The 13,026-nt window shown below is 42.9% G+C and overlaps 1 long non-coding RNA gene across 1 annotated transcript; it reads left to right on the top strand.

Annotated features, from left to right (window-relative positions):
* The first annotated feature begins 7,080 nt into the window (after positions 1 to 7,080).
* Positions 7,081 to 11,594, top strand: LOC126636393 (uncharacterized). The gene is made up of 3 exons (XR_007627952.1): positions 7,081 to 7,844; positions 9,246 to 9,401; positions 10,780 to 11,594. It is a non-coding gene; the product is annotated as an uncharacterized LOC126636393 (long non-coding RNA).
* The last annotated feature ends 1,432 nt before the right edge of the window (positions 11,595 to 13,026 follow it).

Genomic DNA, 13,026 nt, shown 5'->3' on the forward strand with positions numbered 1-13,026 from the left:
GGACAGGAGGAGAGGGAACGGCCTCAAGCTGTGCCAGGGGAGGCTCAGGTTGGACATCAGGAGGAATTTCTCCCTGGAAAGGGCATTAGAAGGGGCTGCCCAGGGAGGTGGTGGAGTCTCCATCCCTGGAGGCAATACTTTTTAAATGTCTGCAACCTGCATGGAACGGAGGGATTCATGTTTTAGCAGAAGGAGTATTTGCATCTCGAAACTTAGAAAGGCATTAGGCCAGTTTTAATTATTTTTATCATTCTAACATGATCTTAACAGGCCCAGTCAATGATTTGCACTTGGAATAAAAATTACTCAGCATACTGGATGCTGCTTTGAACCACTGTTTCCTACCACAGCCCTTTCCAGACTCTCAGAAAAAATTACCAAGGGACAACCTGGCTTTTCTGGGGTGTTCACAGAGCAGAGGTTTATGATGCAAGTCTGGTCACTCGGGCAGGACAGTTGTAGCTGTTACAATTTGTTTCCCTCGTTATTAGGAATACTTAAACAGCCAAGTTGCATTAAACAGCATCTCTGTGCCTGCTGCCAGGTGTCCTGCAGGCAGGCCCTGGCACAAAACTCTCTGCTCAGGCTGCCTGGGGCTACGAGATGGTCTGAGCAGAGCACTGACTGCAGGTGGCCAGCACACTGAATGGATTTCATCTCCAAAGGTTGGGAAAATGGCAGTCAGAAGAACAGAGTAAGAGGAGGATGGGACTGACTGAAGAGAGGGGGGAAATAGGCTGCAATCAACTGAACCACTGATGGAGTGGCATAAAGCAGCTCAGCTGTACTGCTGGTGACATCAGTGGGGGTGCTCTGGAACTGCACTGGGATTTGTATTCACACACACACACAGATTGGAATCAAACAGTCGAAGGTTTCAAAATCTGAGTGTTCTCAAAGCAACAGCCAAACACACAAGTGACTTAAAAAAATCACCTGTGCCTGTGTGTGCTGCTCACACTGACAGCACAGGCAGGATGTGGAGCTGCTGGAGAGAGTCCAGAGGAGGCACCAAGATGATCAGAGGATGGAGCAGCTCTGCTGGGAGGAAATTATGGGAGAATGAGGATTGTTCAGCCTGGAGATGAGAAGGTTTCAGGGGGATCTAATTGCAGCCTGTCAGTGCCTGAAGGGTACAAGAAAGATGGAGAGAGAGACTGTTTATGAGGGCCTGGAGGGACAAGACAAGAGGTAATGGCTTCAAACTGACAGGGAGTAGGTTTAGATGGGATATTAGGAAAAAATCCTTCCCTGTGAGGGTAGGGAGGCCCTGGCACAGGTTGTCGAGAGAAGCTGTGGCTGCCCCATCCCTAGAAGTGTCCAAGGCCAGGTTGGATGGGGTTTGGAGCAGCTGGGCTAGTGGAAGGTGTCCCTGCCCTTGGCAGGGGATTGGAACTCAATGATCTTTAAGATCTCTTCCAACCCAAACCAAATTCTCTGATTCTGTGAAAATTTCAGCTCCTGATATCAATTTATTAGAGAACCAAAGATCTCATCGATACACTAAATTTCTTCTTTTTTCATGTTTTGCCTTTGAAATTAATTTTATTCAGTATTACCCAGTGAAGAAACTCCACAGATAAACAGCCAGATTTGCCACTTTGTGCTGAGCTGTGGTTTAAGTTTTTTGAGCAGTCCCTGAGCCTGTTTGTGATGGTGAGAGCATTGTAGGGGCGGGATGAATCTGGTCATAAATCACTGCACATGTCTGAGGTGCAGGAGGATAGATTAGGTCTTAATGCTGAAGCTGTGGCTTCATTTTATTTTCCCCTCTGCACAGGCAGGGTCGACAGTGACCTCAGCAGCCACCAGGTTGTATTTATAGGAGGGCTCTGAGTGGGGAGAAGGATGTGAAGCATCACCACGTCTGTCTGTCTGTCTGTCTGCTCATCTTGAGGGCACCACTTTCAGCTGGAGTTGTGCTGGGATGCAGGCAGGGGGAAAAAAAAGAAAAAGGGTGGGGGGAGAGAAAGAGGGGGAAAAGGTGAGTTTTGCTATCACATTCTTTTCACACTCTCTTCAGCCTCTAATTCTTCTCTGTATCTGCCAGCAGCTTCCACCTGCTGAGGTTTGCCATAAAATGACAGGGCACGGTGTGTGCCGTGTGAACCTGCCAGGGACGCTGCCAGTTTTCACAGACATCTAATTTCCTTCCCCATCACCTTTGCAGAGACTGCACTAACGGGCTGTTTGGAAGGGGAGAGCGTTATTGATCTCCCTCAACTCTGCGTTTCATCAGAACAGACCTCTGGGCACGAAGCCAACCCTCGGAACATTCGCAGCTCTTCACGGAGCGGCAAAAGGTACCGATGCCACAGCTCCGGGGGATTATGGATGTGTTTTGTGGATGGCTAATGACACCATTACACAGCTACTTCGTGTTGTTCAAATGGAGATGATGATCCTCCTAACGTTTGGTTCCTGGCTGAGCAGCTCTCCCCCTGCTCCAGCCACTTTTGTCTGACACATCATAAAAAAAAAATACAATAAATTTACATTTATTCTTGCCAATGTCCTCCACCTTCAAGAAGGATTCATCAGGAAAGAATGGTATTTCCATAGCAACAAGGACTTTTTTTTTTTTTTTCAGATGGCTGTAAAACTGGTGAATTTCCAAGGCACAAAAGCTTGTTCAGAGCCCAGAAGTACCTGGATGGAAAACAAAACAGATGGTAAATTCTCTACAGTTTTTTTTTTTCAGTATCATTTCTCTTTTTTTGCCAGTTATCCTCCACTTTCCCCTATGTCCTAAATGTTTGCTTTACACTGAGTTTATGACCCGTGACAGATCCGAGATGTTGCTCAGTGGAGCTGGAATTCAGCACCACCACCTTCCCAGGACCAGCTGAGCTGTGAGGGACGGGGCAGTTTTGAGCTGCTCTGAAAATCAGTGTTTTCCTTTAGATTCCCAGCCCTAGGAAACATTTCTTGATATTGTTCTGCAGACTGATGTTTTATAAAGTTGGGGAGCTGTGACAATGGGAACTCAGCAAGCACAAAGTCCCTGCCTTGTAAATGCTGTCTAAGGATGCACCTTCCTGGAGTTACAGTTCAGTGATGTTCAGGAGGAAGAGGGAGAAAGAAGTCTTAAGTAATATACATTTTTTTTCTTTTTTTCTTTTTTTTTCTTTTTTAATTTCCATTCTTCTTTCCATCACCTTTTGTTGTTTTTCACGAGGTGAAAATTGAAGGCTTGACATAAAGGAATGACAAGGGTGTTCGTGGTGTCAAGCTCTCATCTTGCTTCTTATAATTTAAATAGAAGCAAAGAATTGGGAGAACCTTCCCTGCACAACTTCAGGAAACCCAGGACTGCTGGGTCCTGACAGTTCCCTCTGGTTTTGTGTTACACCTTTGGGAATGTAAATTATGCCTGCAGGTTAATTTCTGCATTCATTTTCTGGTCCTTAAGCTGCTTTTCAACGTGTTTTAATGCACAAAAAGTGATTTGCTGCATCTAGGAAGGATACTGAGAGGGGACCGGAGGGAACTTGACTTTATTTTTTGATGGAGTTTGCCAGTATCAAATTTTCATTTGTAACCAGCACATTCTCAGTTGTAAACCCCTTTTCTTGAGCATATCCATTGTCACTTAAATGGGCCATTTTATGACTTCCATTTGCCAAATGCCTGCAGGGGAAATAATAACTACAGTTAAACCAGCATATAGTTACAATATGGTCTGAGCATGTGTTTGAAAATGAAATACCACGTCTCAAGTGGAAGAACTTAAAACCACACACTATTTCAAATGTTACTGTCAATGGTTATTTCTGCTGGGTCCTTACAGGTAATGCATCTTACACATATAAAAACCATATAAAATCTGAGGTAGATCTTCTCCTTGTAGTTTAGGGTTGGGATTTCAGAAAGCATTTTACTAAGCTGGACAGGGGCCTGTGGTGGCTGATCCTGAGTCCTGACCACACTTCCAATGCCAAGGGAGAAATGCAGCCTGTTCTTCATCACCCAAAGGTGGATATTGGGGAGTGAGTTTGAAAAGGGAAAAATAGAAGTTATTTCTTCATTCAGTGGAGAAGAATGGATCCCAGGTTCCCATAGCAAACACAGCAGAAGTCTGTTAGGTTGCATTGTTTATTATCTCAGATTTAACTGATCTCCAGCCAGTCCTTCTGCTGGGATCTTTCAAGCATTAAAACAAACAGGTACTTCTACTGGAATAATTTTCAGAGAGAATCCTGACCCCTCATCCCAGCTTTCCTCGTTCTCCACTCAGAGACAGTTCAAGTCCCTCGTTACTGTGGTAGAGTTTGGCACTGATGAACTGGGGAATAATAATCACATATTCTTTCTTCATTTCCCTACTATAAGGCAGCATTTTGGGGACTTTATTACAGCACTATGTGATGGCAATCAGGAAATGGGTGCTCAGGGGAGGCAAGAAATCCCTACGCCCTCCCATAATAACATTTTTAACAATATGCCTTTAATGACAAAAATTCCTGCTGTTTTATGATGTGAAAACTGAGGTGTTTCTTAAATGATGACTTTGAGTCAGATCATTTGTAGGAGATGCAAATGGGTGCCATACAGAGAAGAGACATTCCTATTTTTACTGATTACACAAGTGGTATTTTTATTAGGGTCTTCAGAAATGAATTATGGAAAGTCTTGGGCGAGGAAAGGCATTTAGAGAACTGTGTAGCAGTTTCACTGTAATATCCATGGTGTGTTTAGCTTTTTCTCGTTCAAATAAATAAGAAGTGCCAGGAAGGTCAGTTAAATTGATAAAAATATGGAATTGTTAATGTTCTGTGACATTATCTATGGCTGTGGTATTTTCTAATGCCAAGGACATTTAGCAGCTGATGAAAACCCAAAGTTCACAGTAATGATTAGCATTAAGTAAATTCTCCTTTCCTTTGCCTGTATAGACCTCATGCCTTTTTTTTGGGGGGGGAGTGCTGGAAAAGACCACGAGGTATGAGAGGGATGGAATAATCACATAAAGCAAGCAAGATGTAATTCCTGAAATTAAAATCTCATTAGGAATAGTTAAGCACTGTTTTTATCCATTAACTGCTAAAAAAGATGAGAAAACTTGAATTTCCGAATAAAAAAATCTGTTTCTAGGACAGCTTGTTCTTTGCCCATGCAATAATCATCTGCTCATCTTAATGCAACTACCAAGGAGATGCATTTGAAATCCATATTGATTAATTCAGGCCCGCTGTGACCTGGTATCTAACTCTTTCTTTTGTCAGCTTGCTGGAACTGGAAGCAAATATCTGATCTGGAATGATTTTTACATGAATTTTTTAACAGCGAGACCTTCACTTGTATTTACCTGCAGGACCAACGTTTTAGTCTCTCACTCTGGCCTGCCAGCAGAGGTGATTCATTTCTGCTGCTTTTTGGGGGAAAAAAAAAGGACTCCAGTGAAGCTCTTCTACATTGGGAGCATTTTTTCATTTTTTTTTTCCTTTCTTTATTTTTATTCTTAATCCAGCAGCTGGTTTTATATTTGCTTGTTTATTTGCTGAATTCTTTTTAGACACAAGGTGTGCCTTTTCCTTCTTTATCTGGAGTATTGTCACCAACTTCCTGATGGATGTTCCATCTTGCCTTTGCCTGGTAACGCTCCCACAACCAGACTACAACATTGACACTGTAAAGACATCTCTGTTTAGAGCCAGATATCAAACATTTGCTGATTGCTGACCTAAATTCTGGTGGAGCCATGACCAAGGGTGTCATTTGAACACGGATGTTAAAATGACACCTCTTTATGTAGTTGTGAGGCACTAAGTGCTTTTTTTTTTGGTGGGATTTTACATGGAGAGAGGGCTCACTTTTGGGATACCAATGTTTACAGTGATCACATTCAATCATGGCTTTCTGTCAATAGTTTTCTATGAAAAGTACAGCAAGGGATGTGGTAAAAAGCTTTGGCATCTGCAGCAGAATTTGGGCAGACCTGAGATACCTCAAGTCCAACAATCATAAAGTAAAAACACAGAAACCCAACTCTGTTTGGAGGTCAAAAATGTTTGAGTCCTCTTTGATTGAGATGATCCAGAGAAAAAGTTTCCCCTTTTTTTGGAGGGATATGGAGGATAGTTTTGACAGGTGGATATATTAACAGCTGTAGTTCTTAAAATGAGAATAAGAGAGAAATTCTTATGCAGAATGAAAGAATTTGCACCATCATTGTTTCAGAGCTGCTCCCTGAGATGTTTTCCTCCCCCATCCATTGTCTCTGCCCTTAAAAAGCTTATCCAGAGCTCCAGACACCTCTCCAGGAGCTCTGTGCCTACAGGGAAATGAGCAGTCCTGTTATCAAATTAATGAAGGAGAGAAAGCTTTACAAAGTTTACATCTTGTGAACTTGGATAGAACTAATAAAAGCCATTTCTCCAGACTTTCTGAATTCTACAGGCCTGCTGAAAGCAATTCAAGGATTTCACAGAACCACAGGATGGTCTGGGTAGGAAGGGACATTGAAGATCGTCTCATTCCAACCCCCCTGCCATGGGCAGGGACACCTTCCACCAGCCCAGGTTGCTCCAAGCCCCGTCCAACCTGGCCTTGGACACTTCCAGGGATCCAGGGGCAGCCACAGCTCCTTTGGGCAACCTGTGCCAGGGCCTGCCCACCCTCTCAGGAGAGAATTTCTTCCTCATATCCACTCTAACCCTCCTCTCCTTATTACAGAACTTGCAGAAGTTTTTTTATAATGCAAACTTTCCCAGCAACTTGAGCACAGGAACAAGGTGAGTTCTTTTTTTAACACAACAAAGATTTCAGGAGGCACAAATCAGTTGTGCTCCATCACCTTTTCTGACCCACCTGCAGCGAGTTCAGTGACTCCAGTCAGGTCTTGCTGCTGATCACAGTTACTCAGCAAATTAGAAATGATGGCAATATGACATGTGCTCCTAAGAGCTCATATCCCTGCCAGCCCAGAAAAAACAGGAGCTGAGCTTTTGATTTTTTTGGTATTTTCAATAAGCCATCACAGTGCTTCAGCAACAAAAGGAATTTAATACAAGCAGACCAAATCATCCTTATCACATTTTGCACATACCCCACTAAAACTGCAAAGTTTTGCTAGATGGAATTATTTTAACGATGATATTAAAAGTTCTCCTCTAGAGAAGTATCTCTCCCCCCCCTACAGAGGTGCTAAACAAGCAATATTTCCTCATATTTGTAAGCAATTCCAGTGAAAGTTCTTTAAAAGATGATATGTTGGCATTCTGGCTCTAAAATTGGACTGTGATCTGCATTGCTTTTTGTGTCTTATTATTTTGGAGATGGGAAATGGCTGAACTATTTCTCCCAGGGCTGTGGGAAATGATTTGGTGTTGCTGTTAAAGCTAATCATTATTCACATATAAACTGCCCCTTTTACTGTTTCTCAGATCCAATTTTCGAAGCAAATATTGATGATGACACCGAAATAACTTGGCAAGGCTCTCCAGAAGCTCTGCAGAGCCATTACAGGGATAAATTGCAGAACTGAGGGGCACTCGGTAACCATGTCAAGGGAATGTCAGGAGATAAAGTTCAGTCGAGGATTTCTCAGCCTTTCTCAATCTTTCTAGGAAGTTTGTGCGTTGTTATTGTAACCAAATTCATCCAGAATGGGGAAGAAACTGGGATGCTCCAGCTGTGGAAATGGAAGGAAAAGGTTATTAACCATTTCAAAGGACAGAATTTCTCAGTTGAGTTGAGGTAAATGCTGCCCTGAAAAAGCCAAGCCCTGTATTAACAGGAAGCCGTGGGAAGGCAGCGAGACTCCAAATGGCCACGTGAAAACTTGGGATCTCAGGAAAGCAAAGCAGTGCTGTGAGGCTGAGGGAGAGAAGAATGGATGCCAGGTGAGTTTAGACTCACATCTGTATAACCTTGGGCATTTAAAAATGGGTCATCACAGATCAGTAACTGGGGAGGAGAAGCAAAGCAAATTCAGCTCAGCCTTCCATAAAAACCCAGCTGCCAATCCCTGTGTACCCAGGAAGGATCCATCTGTTTGGATACAGTGCTGACATGGAAATGTTTAGGATGATGCTCCATCTCATGATGGAAAATAGGTGTTTTTTGTGCTGAACATGATGGCAAACCCCCCTCTCCAATGGATATCCCTGTGCTCACCCTGCCATCCTGCTCTTCACACCCATTCCCTGCTGAAAACCTTCATGGAAAGGCCTTTCATATCCAGGCTCCTCTGAGGTTTGGGCACAAGGCACCACTTTCAGTTATGATGGAGAAGCTTTTGAGTGAAAGTGAGGGAAGATCCTGGCAGAGGTGGAATTTCAGAGTGCTAAAACTTCCAGGCAATGCTTGTAACCCGACCTCACCCTGTGATCAGTGAGGAACTCTGTCATCTTCACTAGAATATCTGCACACAAACAAGAGTTATGTCTGCTCTTTGCTACACTTTGGGGAGGGGGAAAAAGCCATTTCTATTTTTAAAATTGCAAATGCCTCAATGCATGAACACTCTTCTGTGTGAGAAGCAAAGACTGTCTGCAGACCCAGGCAGACACATCATCAGACAAAGGAAAATGGTTGTGTTGGCTCTGGCTGTGAAACAGCAACTGAATGGTTAAGTTTATTTATAATTTCTTAAGCCTTTTTAGCACATCTATAACTTAATTTGCCTTGTACAGACACGAGCAAAGGCTGCTGTTTCCCTTTTTCTGATATTTTCTTTTCTTTTCTTAGGGCTTTGCATTAAAGCCACTTTAATCTTTGTAGATAAATCTTCAGGTTTTCAATTTTTTTTTCTCTCTGAAGACTCCAGCTGCCTTAAGTCTTTCCATTTCCTCATGTTTAAATATTTTAGACAATTTGAAGCCCTATTTATAAATGGATATCATTAAGATTAGGCTCTAATAAGTGCTAATCTTTCCCTCCAACCAGGGAGCAAAGCCTATCTTAAACCTGAATGGCTTAAGACAAGTTCATTTTTTTTTTTATCCTTATAAAGTGAACAAATAAAACACTACCCAGCAGCTGCATTCAGGGGAAGCACTGGACATAATCCCTTCCATTTATTACTGAAAAGTGCTTCTCTTTTTAGGTATCAACCTCCTTTTACCTTCAGATGTGGAGGCTGCAGGTTGTGGACCCACTTGAAACTTGGTGGTGAAACCTGAGCTCACCTGATCTTGCAAAAAATTTCGCATCTTAAAAAATTTCCCATCTTAAATGGGATCTGCTGTCACTAAAGGAATAATATCTGATTGGTAGCTTTGATTCCATACATGTATCTGCAGGCAAAAATACTGGAGGAAGAAGGAAAACTGGGCTCTTGCTGTATTGACAAAATGGAGCAAATAATTCACCCCTAATAAGTAACACAATCTCCTCTTGAGGACTAAAAATACCCTGCTTTTATTGGAAGTGTATTAGTGGCCATGGTAAGTCATCAGGTAAGTAAAATGATGTCGCTTCTATTTTTGACTGGTTATAAGAATAAGCAGTTCCAGACCAAATTAAAAGTCCATTTCCTGCAAATACTGGTTTATGAGATCTTAAAACTGGCTTTTGGTAAATGGTCATGGAAGTGGAATTTGAACTGCACGGCTATTTGTGGGAAGTGATCAAAGGCAGCTTGGGAAAAAAATGAAATTATATTTCCTGATCCTTCTTCATTTCCAGTGTTAACATAACTCACAGCTCTGCAACCTCAGGGAGCTTGAAATCTTAATCTGGAACCTCACCTTGAAAGACATTTAAGGGGTTGCAAATCAAAGAAGGAAGGTGGGTTGGAACAAACCCCTCCAAGTCAGCCTTGGTCAGTTGGTCCCTCAGTCACTTCTGTGCTCAGCTGTTCCAAAGGGAGTTTTAAATCCAGAGTTTCCTAAACAGTTAAAAATATTTTAATAGGGTTGACAAACCCCACGAGGCTCATAAATCTGCTCTCCTTGTTGTCAGGAGCAGCTGGAGAACAAAGGAAGAGAAGAGCAACAGGAAGAGCCCTAAGAAACACAGAAGGTTTATAACTTATAGCACAACTCCACCAGATGGATTTGAGCTGAATTTCAGTTGTTCTTTTCCTTATAAACTTTGCATTTACTTTCAGTAAAAAGTGACTTTGGTAGAAATTGGGCACGCCCTCATTAATTTTGTGGGATCTACGTTTGTGAAAGCTGATTGCAAAAATAGGAAATTGTGTTTATGAAAATCAGATCTAAGTAAATAAAATAAAAAAAATAGAACTGAACACCAGAGGAGGCATAAAATGGCTGAAAGTTAAAAAATCTAATTATAAATATGCCACCATCACTCCTGCATGATTTCATCTGCCATGTATGTAAATCTAATGGGCCAAACCTCAACAAAACAGGCTCTTGATACTCTTCCAGCTGCAGCACTTGATCCAAAGCTTACAGAGTCACTTTGAATCATTTAAGTTTTGGAAGCTGAATGCCAGTTTTTCTGCAGAAAATTATTTTACATCTAAAACTGCATTTTTCCTGGTGGAAACTTTGTGATTAATCTGGAGTATTGTAACATAATTTATATAGAACACCGTATTTCTTCTACATTCTTTAAAAATGACAGGTATGTATGTCCAATGAGGTGCCTTTCAGGAAGGCATTATTATAGAATATTAAAAACCATATTCCTGTGGCTACAAAGAAAATGGTTTTCCAACAGGAAAGAAGATGTTTAAAAACTACAAACCAAGACTCCAAATAAGCTCCAGAACACAGAATATTTGCAGATTATGATACACAGTGTGGAAACTCCAGCTCCTTCTCAAGATCAAAAAAAAAATCCATAAATCCATATGTGTTTCCACAGGCTCTCCACACAAGTTGCCTGTCAGGGTAAAATCTTGAAAACTGCACTGTAACCAGGATGATGAAGGAAAATTACTGCCAGACAGATTACACAGTCAAGAAAAACGGTGTAAGTTATTTTTTTGCCTCCTAGCTTGCATACATATGGGACAAATGCAAATTTGCCAAATGAAATACAGCTCAGAGTGCATACATTTCAAACAGATAATACTTTGTACTTATTAAAGCTTGGCTTGGATCACAGAGAGCTTTTCCCTGAAACGCCAGCTTTTTTTGTGGTTTTTTTTTTTTTTTTTTTTTTTGCAAAGATTGTTTTTCCCTAAAGCAGCATCAATTATAAACAATGGTGTAGCCACCAAAACTGGGAGGACAAGACTCGAAGCAGATGAACTGAAACAATCTGAGTGATAAAAACTTTAATCTTGCCATGCACTCCAGGTATCCTTTGAGGGGATGGGAGTTATTGTTTATTGGCAGATATATAAATACCTGCTCTGGAAGAGGCAAGACATGTGCACAGATCTACAACTGCACATATCTACAGGGTGGGCATAAAAAGAGCTTCTCTGAAAAGTTAAACATCACAAGGAGCCCTGTGTAACTCTGGGTCCTGAGCACCAGCTAAAGGTTTGTGTGGATAATGGGATAACTGGTATGAAAAGCTGTTTGAAGGCTCCTTGCACTCAGTTGATTTAGATTTAGCTGCTTAAAGCGTGGCACTAAATCAGCAGGGAGAGTATATTGGTTCTTCCAGAGACAAAATCGTGAATAAATAATAAGTTAGAATGAAAACAGAAGAGCCCGGACTCAAAGATAAACAGAGGTGTGTTTTGCAGTGCTTTGGGAATAAAGGTTGAAAGGGGATGGGAAGTGGCTTATAAAAAGGAGGGAGAGACTTTTTATAAGGGCAGACAGTGACAGGACAAGGGGCAATGGTTTTAAACTGAAAGAAGGCAGGTTTAGATTAGATGTCAGGAATAAATTCTTTACTCAGAGGGTGGTGAGACACAGGAACTCAGGTTGCCCACAGAAGCTGTGGCTGCCCCATCCCTGGAAGTGTCCAAGGCCAGGTTGGATGGGGTTTGGAGCAACCTGGGCTAGTGGGAGGTGTCCCTGCCCATGGCAGGACTCTGGAACTAGATCAGCTTTAAGGCCTCTTACAACCCAAACCATTCTGGGATTTTATGGTTCCGTGAAATCCTTTAATTGCTTACAGGGAGGACGAGCAGTAAAATTTGAGGTCATTCCCCCTTTCCATGCTTTCCAGGGCATCCCCTCCCATTTCTGCTGCGGGGAACGCACTTCACACAAGCAGCGGTGTGAGAGCACCAGCCATGTATTTTTGTTTTCAGTGGGTAAAAAACCTTTTGCACTTATTGTGGGGAAAAAACCAGTGTAAATAAAGTATGTCCTGAAAGCTCAGCGGGTGGAAGTGCTGTGTGTTGCTGTGTCTCAGGGTCTGGGGGGTCTCACTCTGGTGTCTCCTGGCGGTGTGTGATGCAGCAGCACTGAGTCTCCTGGATGCACAGGGATTTTAAGGATGAGCTTTAAAGCCAGTGAGTGAAAAGCTGAGCCTTGTCCAGGGTGGGAGCACCAAGGTCTGGGCTTTGCATCCCTTCAGTGATGGAGCTCTTGGACCACCACGAACACATTGCTGGGATGGAAATGATGGAGCAGCCCCCGGACCCCTGAGGGACTGAGCTCACAAGAGGCCTTCTGGGCCCCGGGGTTTAATTTTTTTACATCTTATGAGAAACAGCTGAGGGACCTGGGTGTATTTAATCTGGAGAAGAGGAGGCTCAGGAGGGATCTCATTGTTTTCCACAGCTAGCTGAGAGCAGGTTGTGGTCGGGCCATGGCAGATCTCTTCTGCCGCGCCTGCAGTGAGAGGACCAGAGGAAAAGGCCTCAAGCTGAGGCAGGAAAGATTCACATTTTAGGTATTAGATAAAAATATTTCCCTGTTGGGGTGTTCAAGCTTGGAATGGGTTGCCCAGGGAGGTGTTGGGAGTCGCCATCCCTGGAGTTGTCCATGAAGAGTGGGATCTGGCGCTGGGCGATGTGCTTTAGGGGTCACAGTGTGGTGGGCGGCTGGACTGGATGATTTCAAAGAACTCTTCAACCCTGACAATTTTACCACTCCACAAATTTAGCCGAAGGCGTTCGCGGCCCCACAGCGCCTCGCTGCGCTCCCACAGGGCGGCCGCTCCCCTCAGCCCCGCACGGAATGGCCTCTCCCGTGTCCCCCC

Source organism: Myiozetetes cayanensis, unplaced genomic scaffold, assembly GCF_022539395.1.
Source record: "Myiozetetes cayanensis isolate MyiCay16 unplaced genomic scaffold, myiCay2020 scf13, whole genome shotgun sequence".
In the NCBI taxonomy this organism is placed as follows: domain Eukaryota; kingdom Metazoa; phylum Chordata; class Aves; order Passeriformes; family Tyrannidae; genus Myiozetetes; species Myiozetetes cayanensis.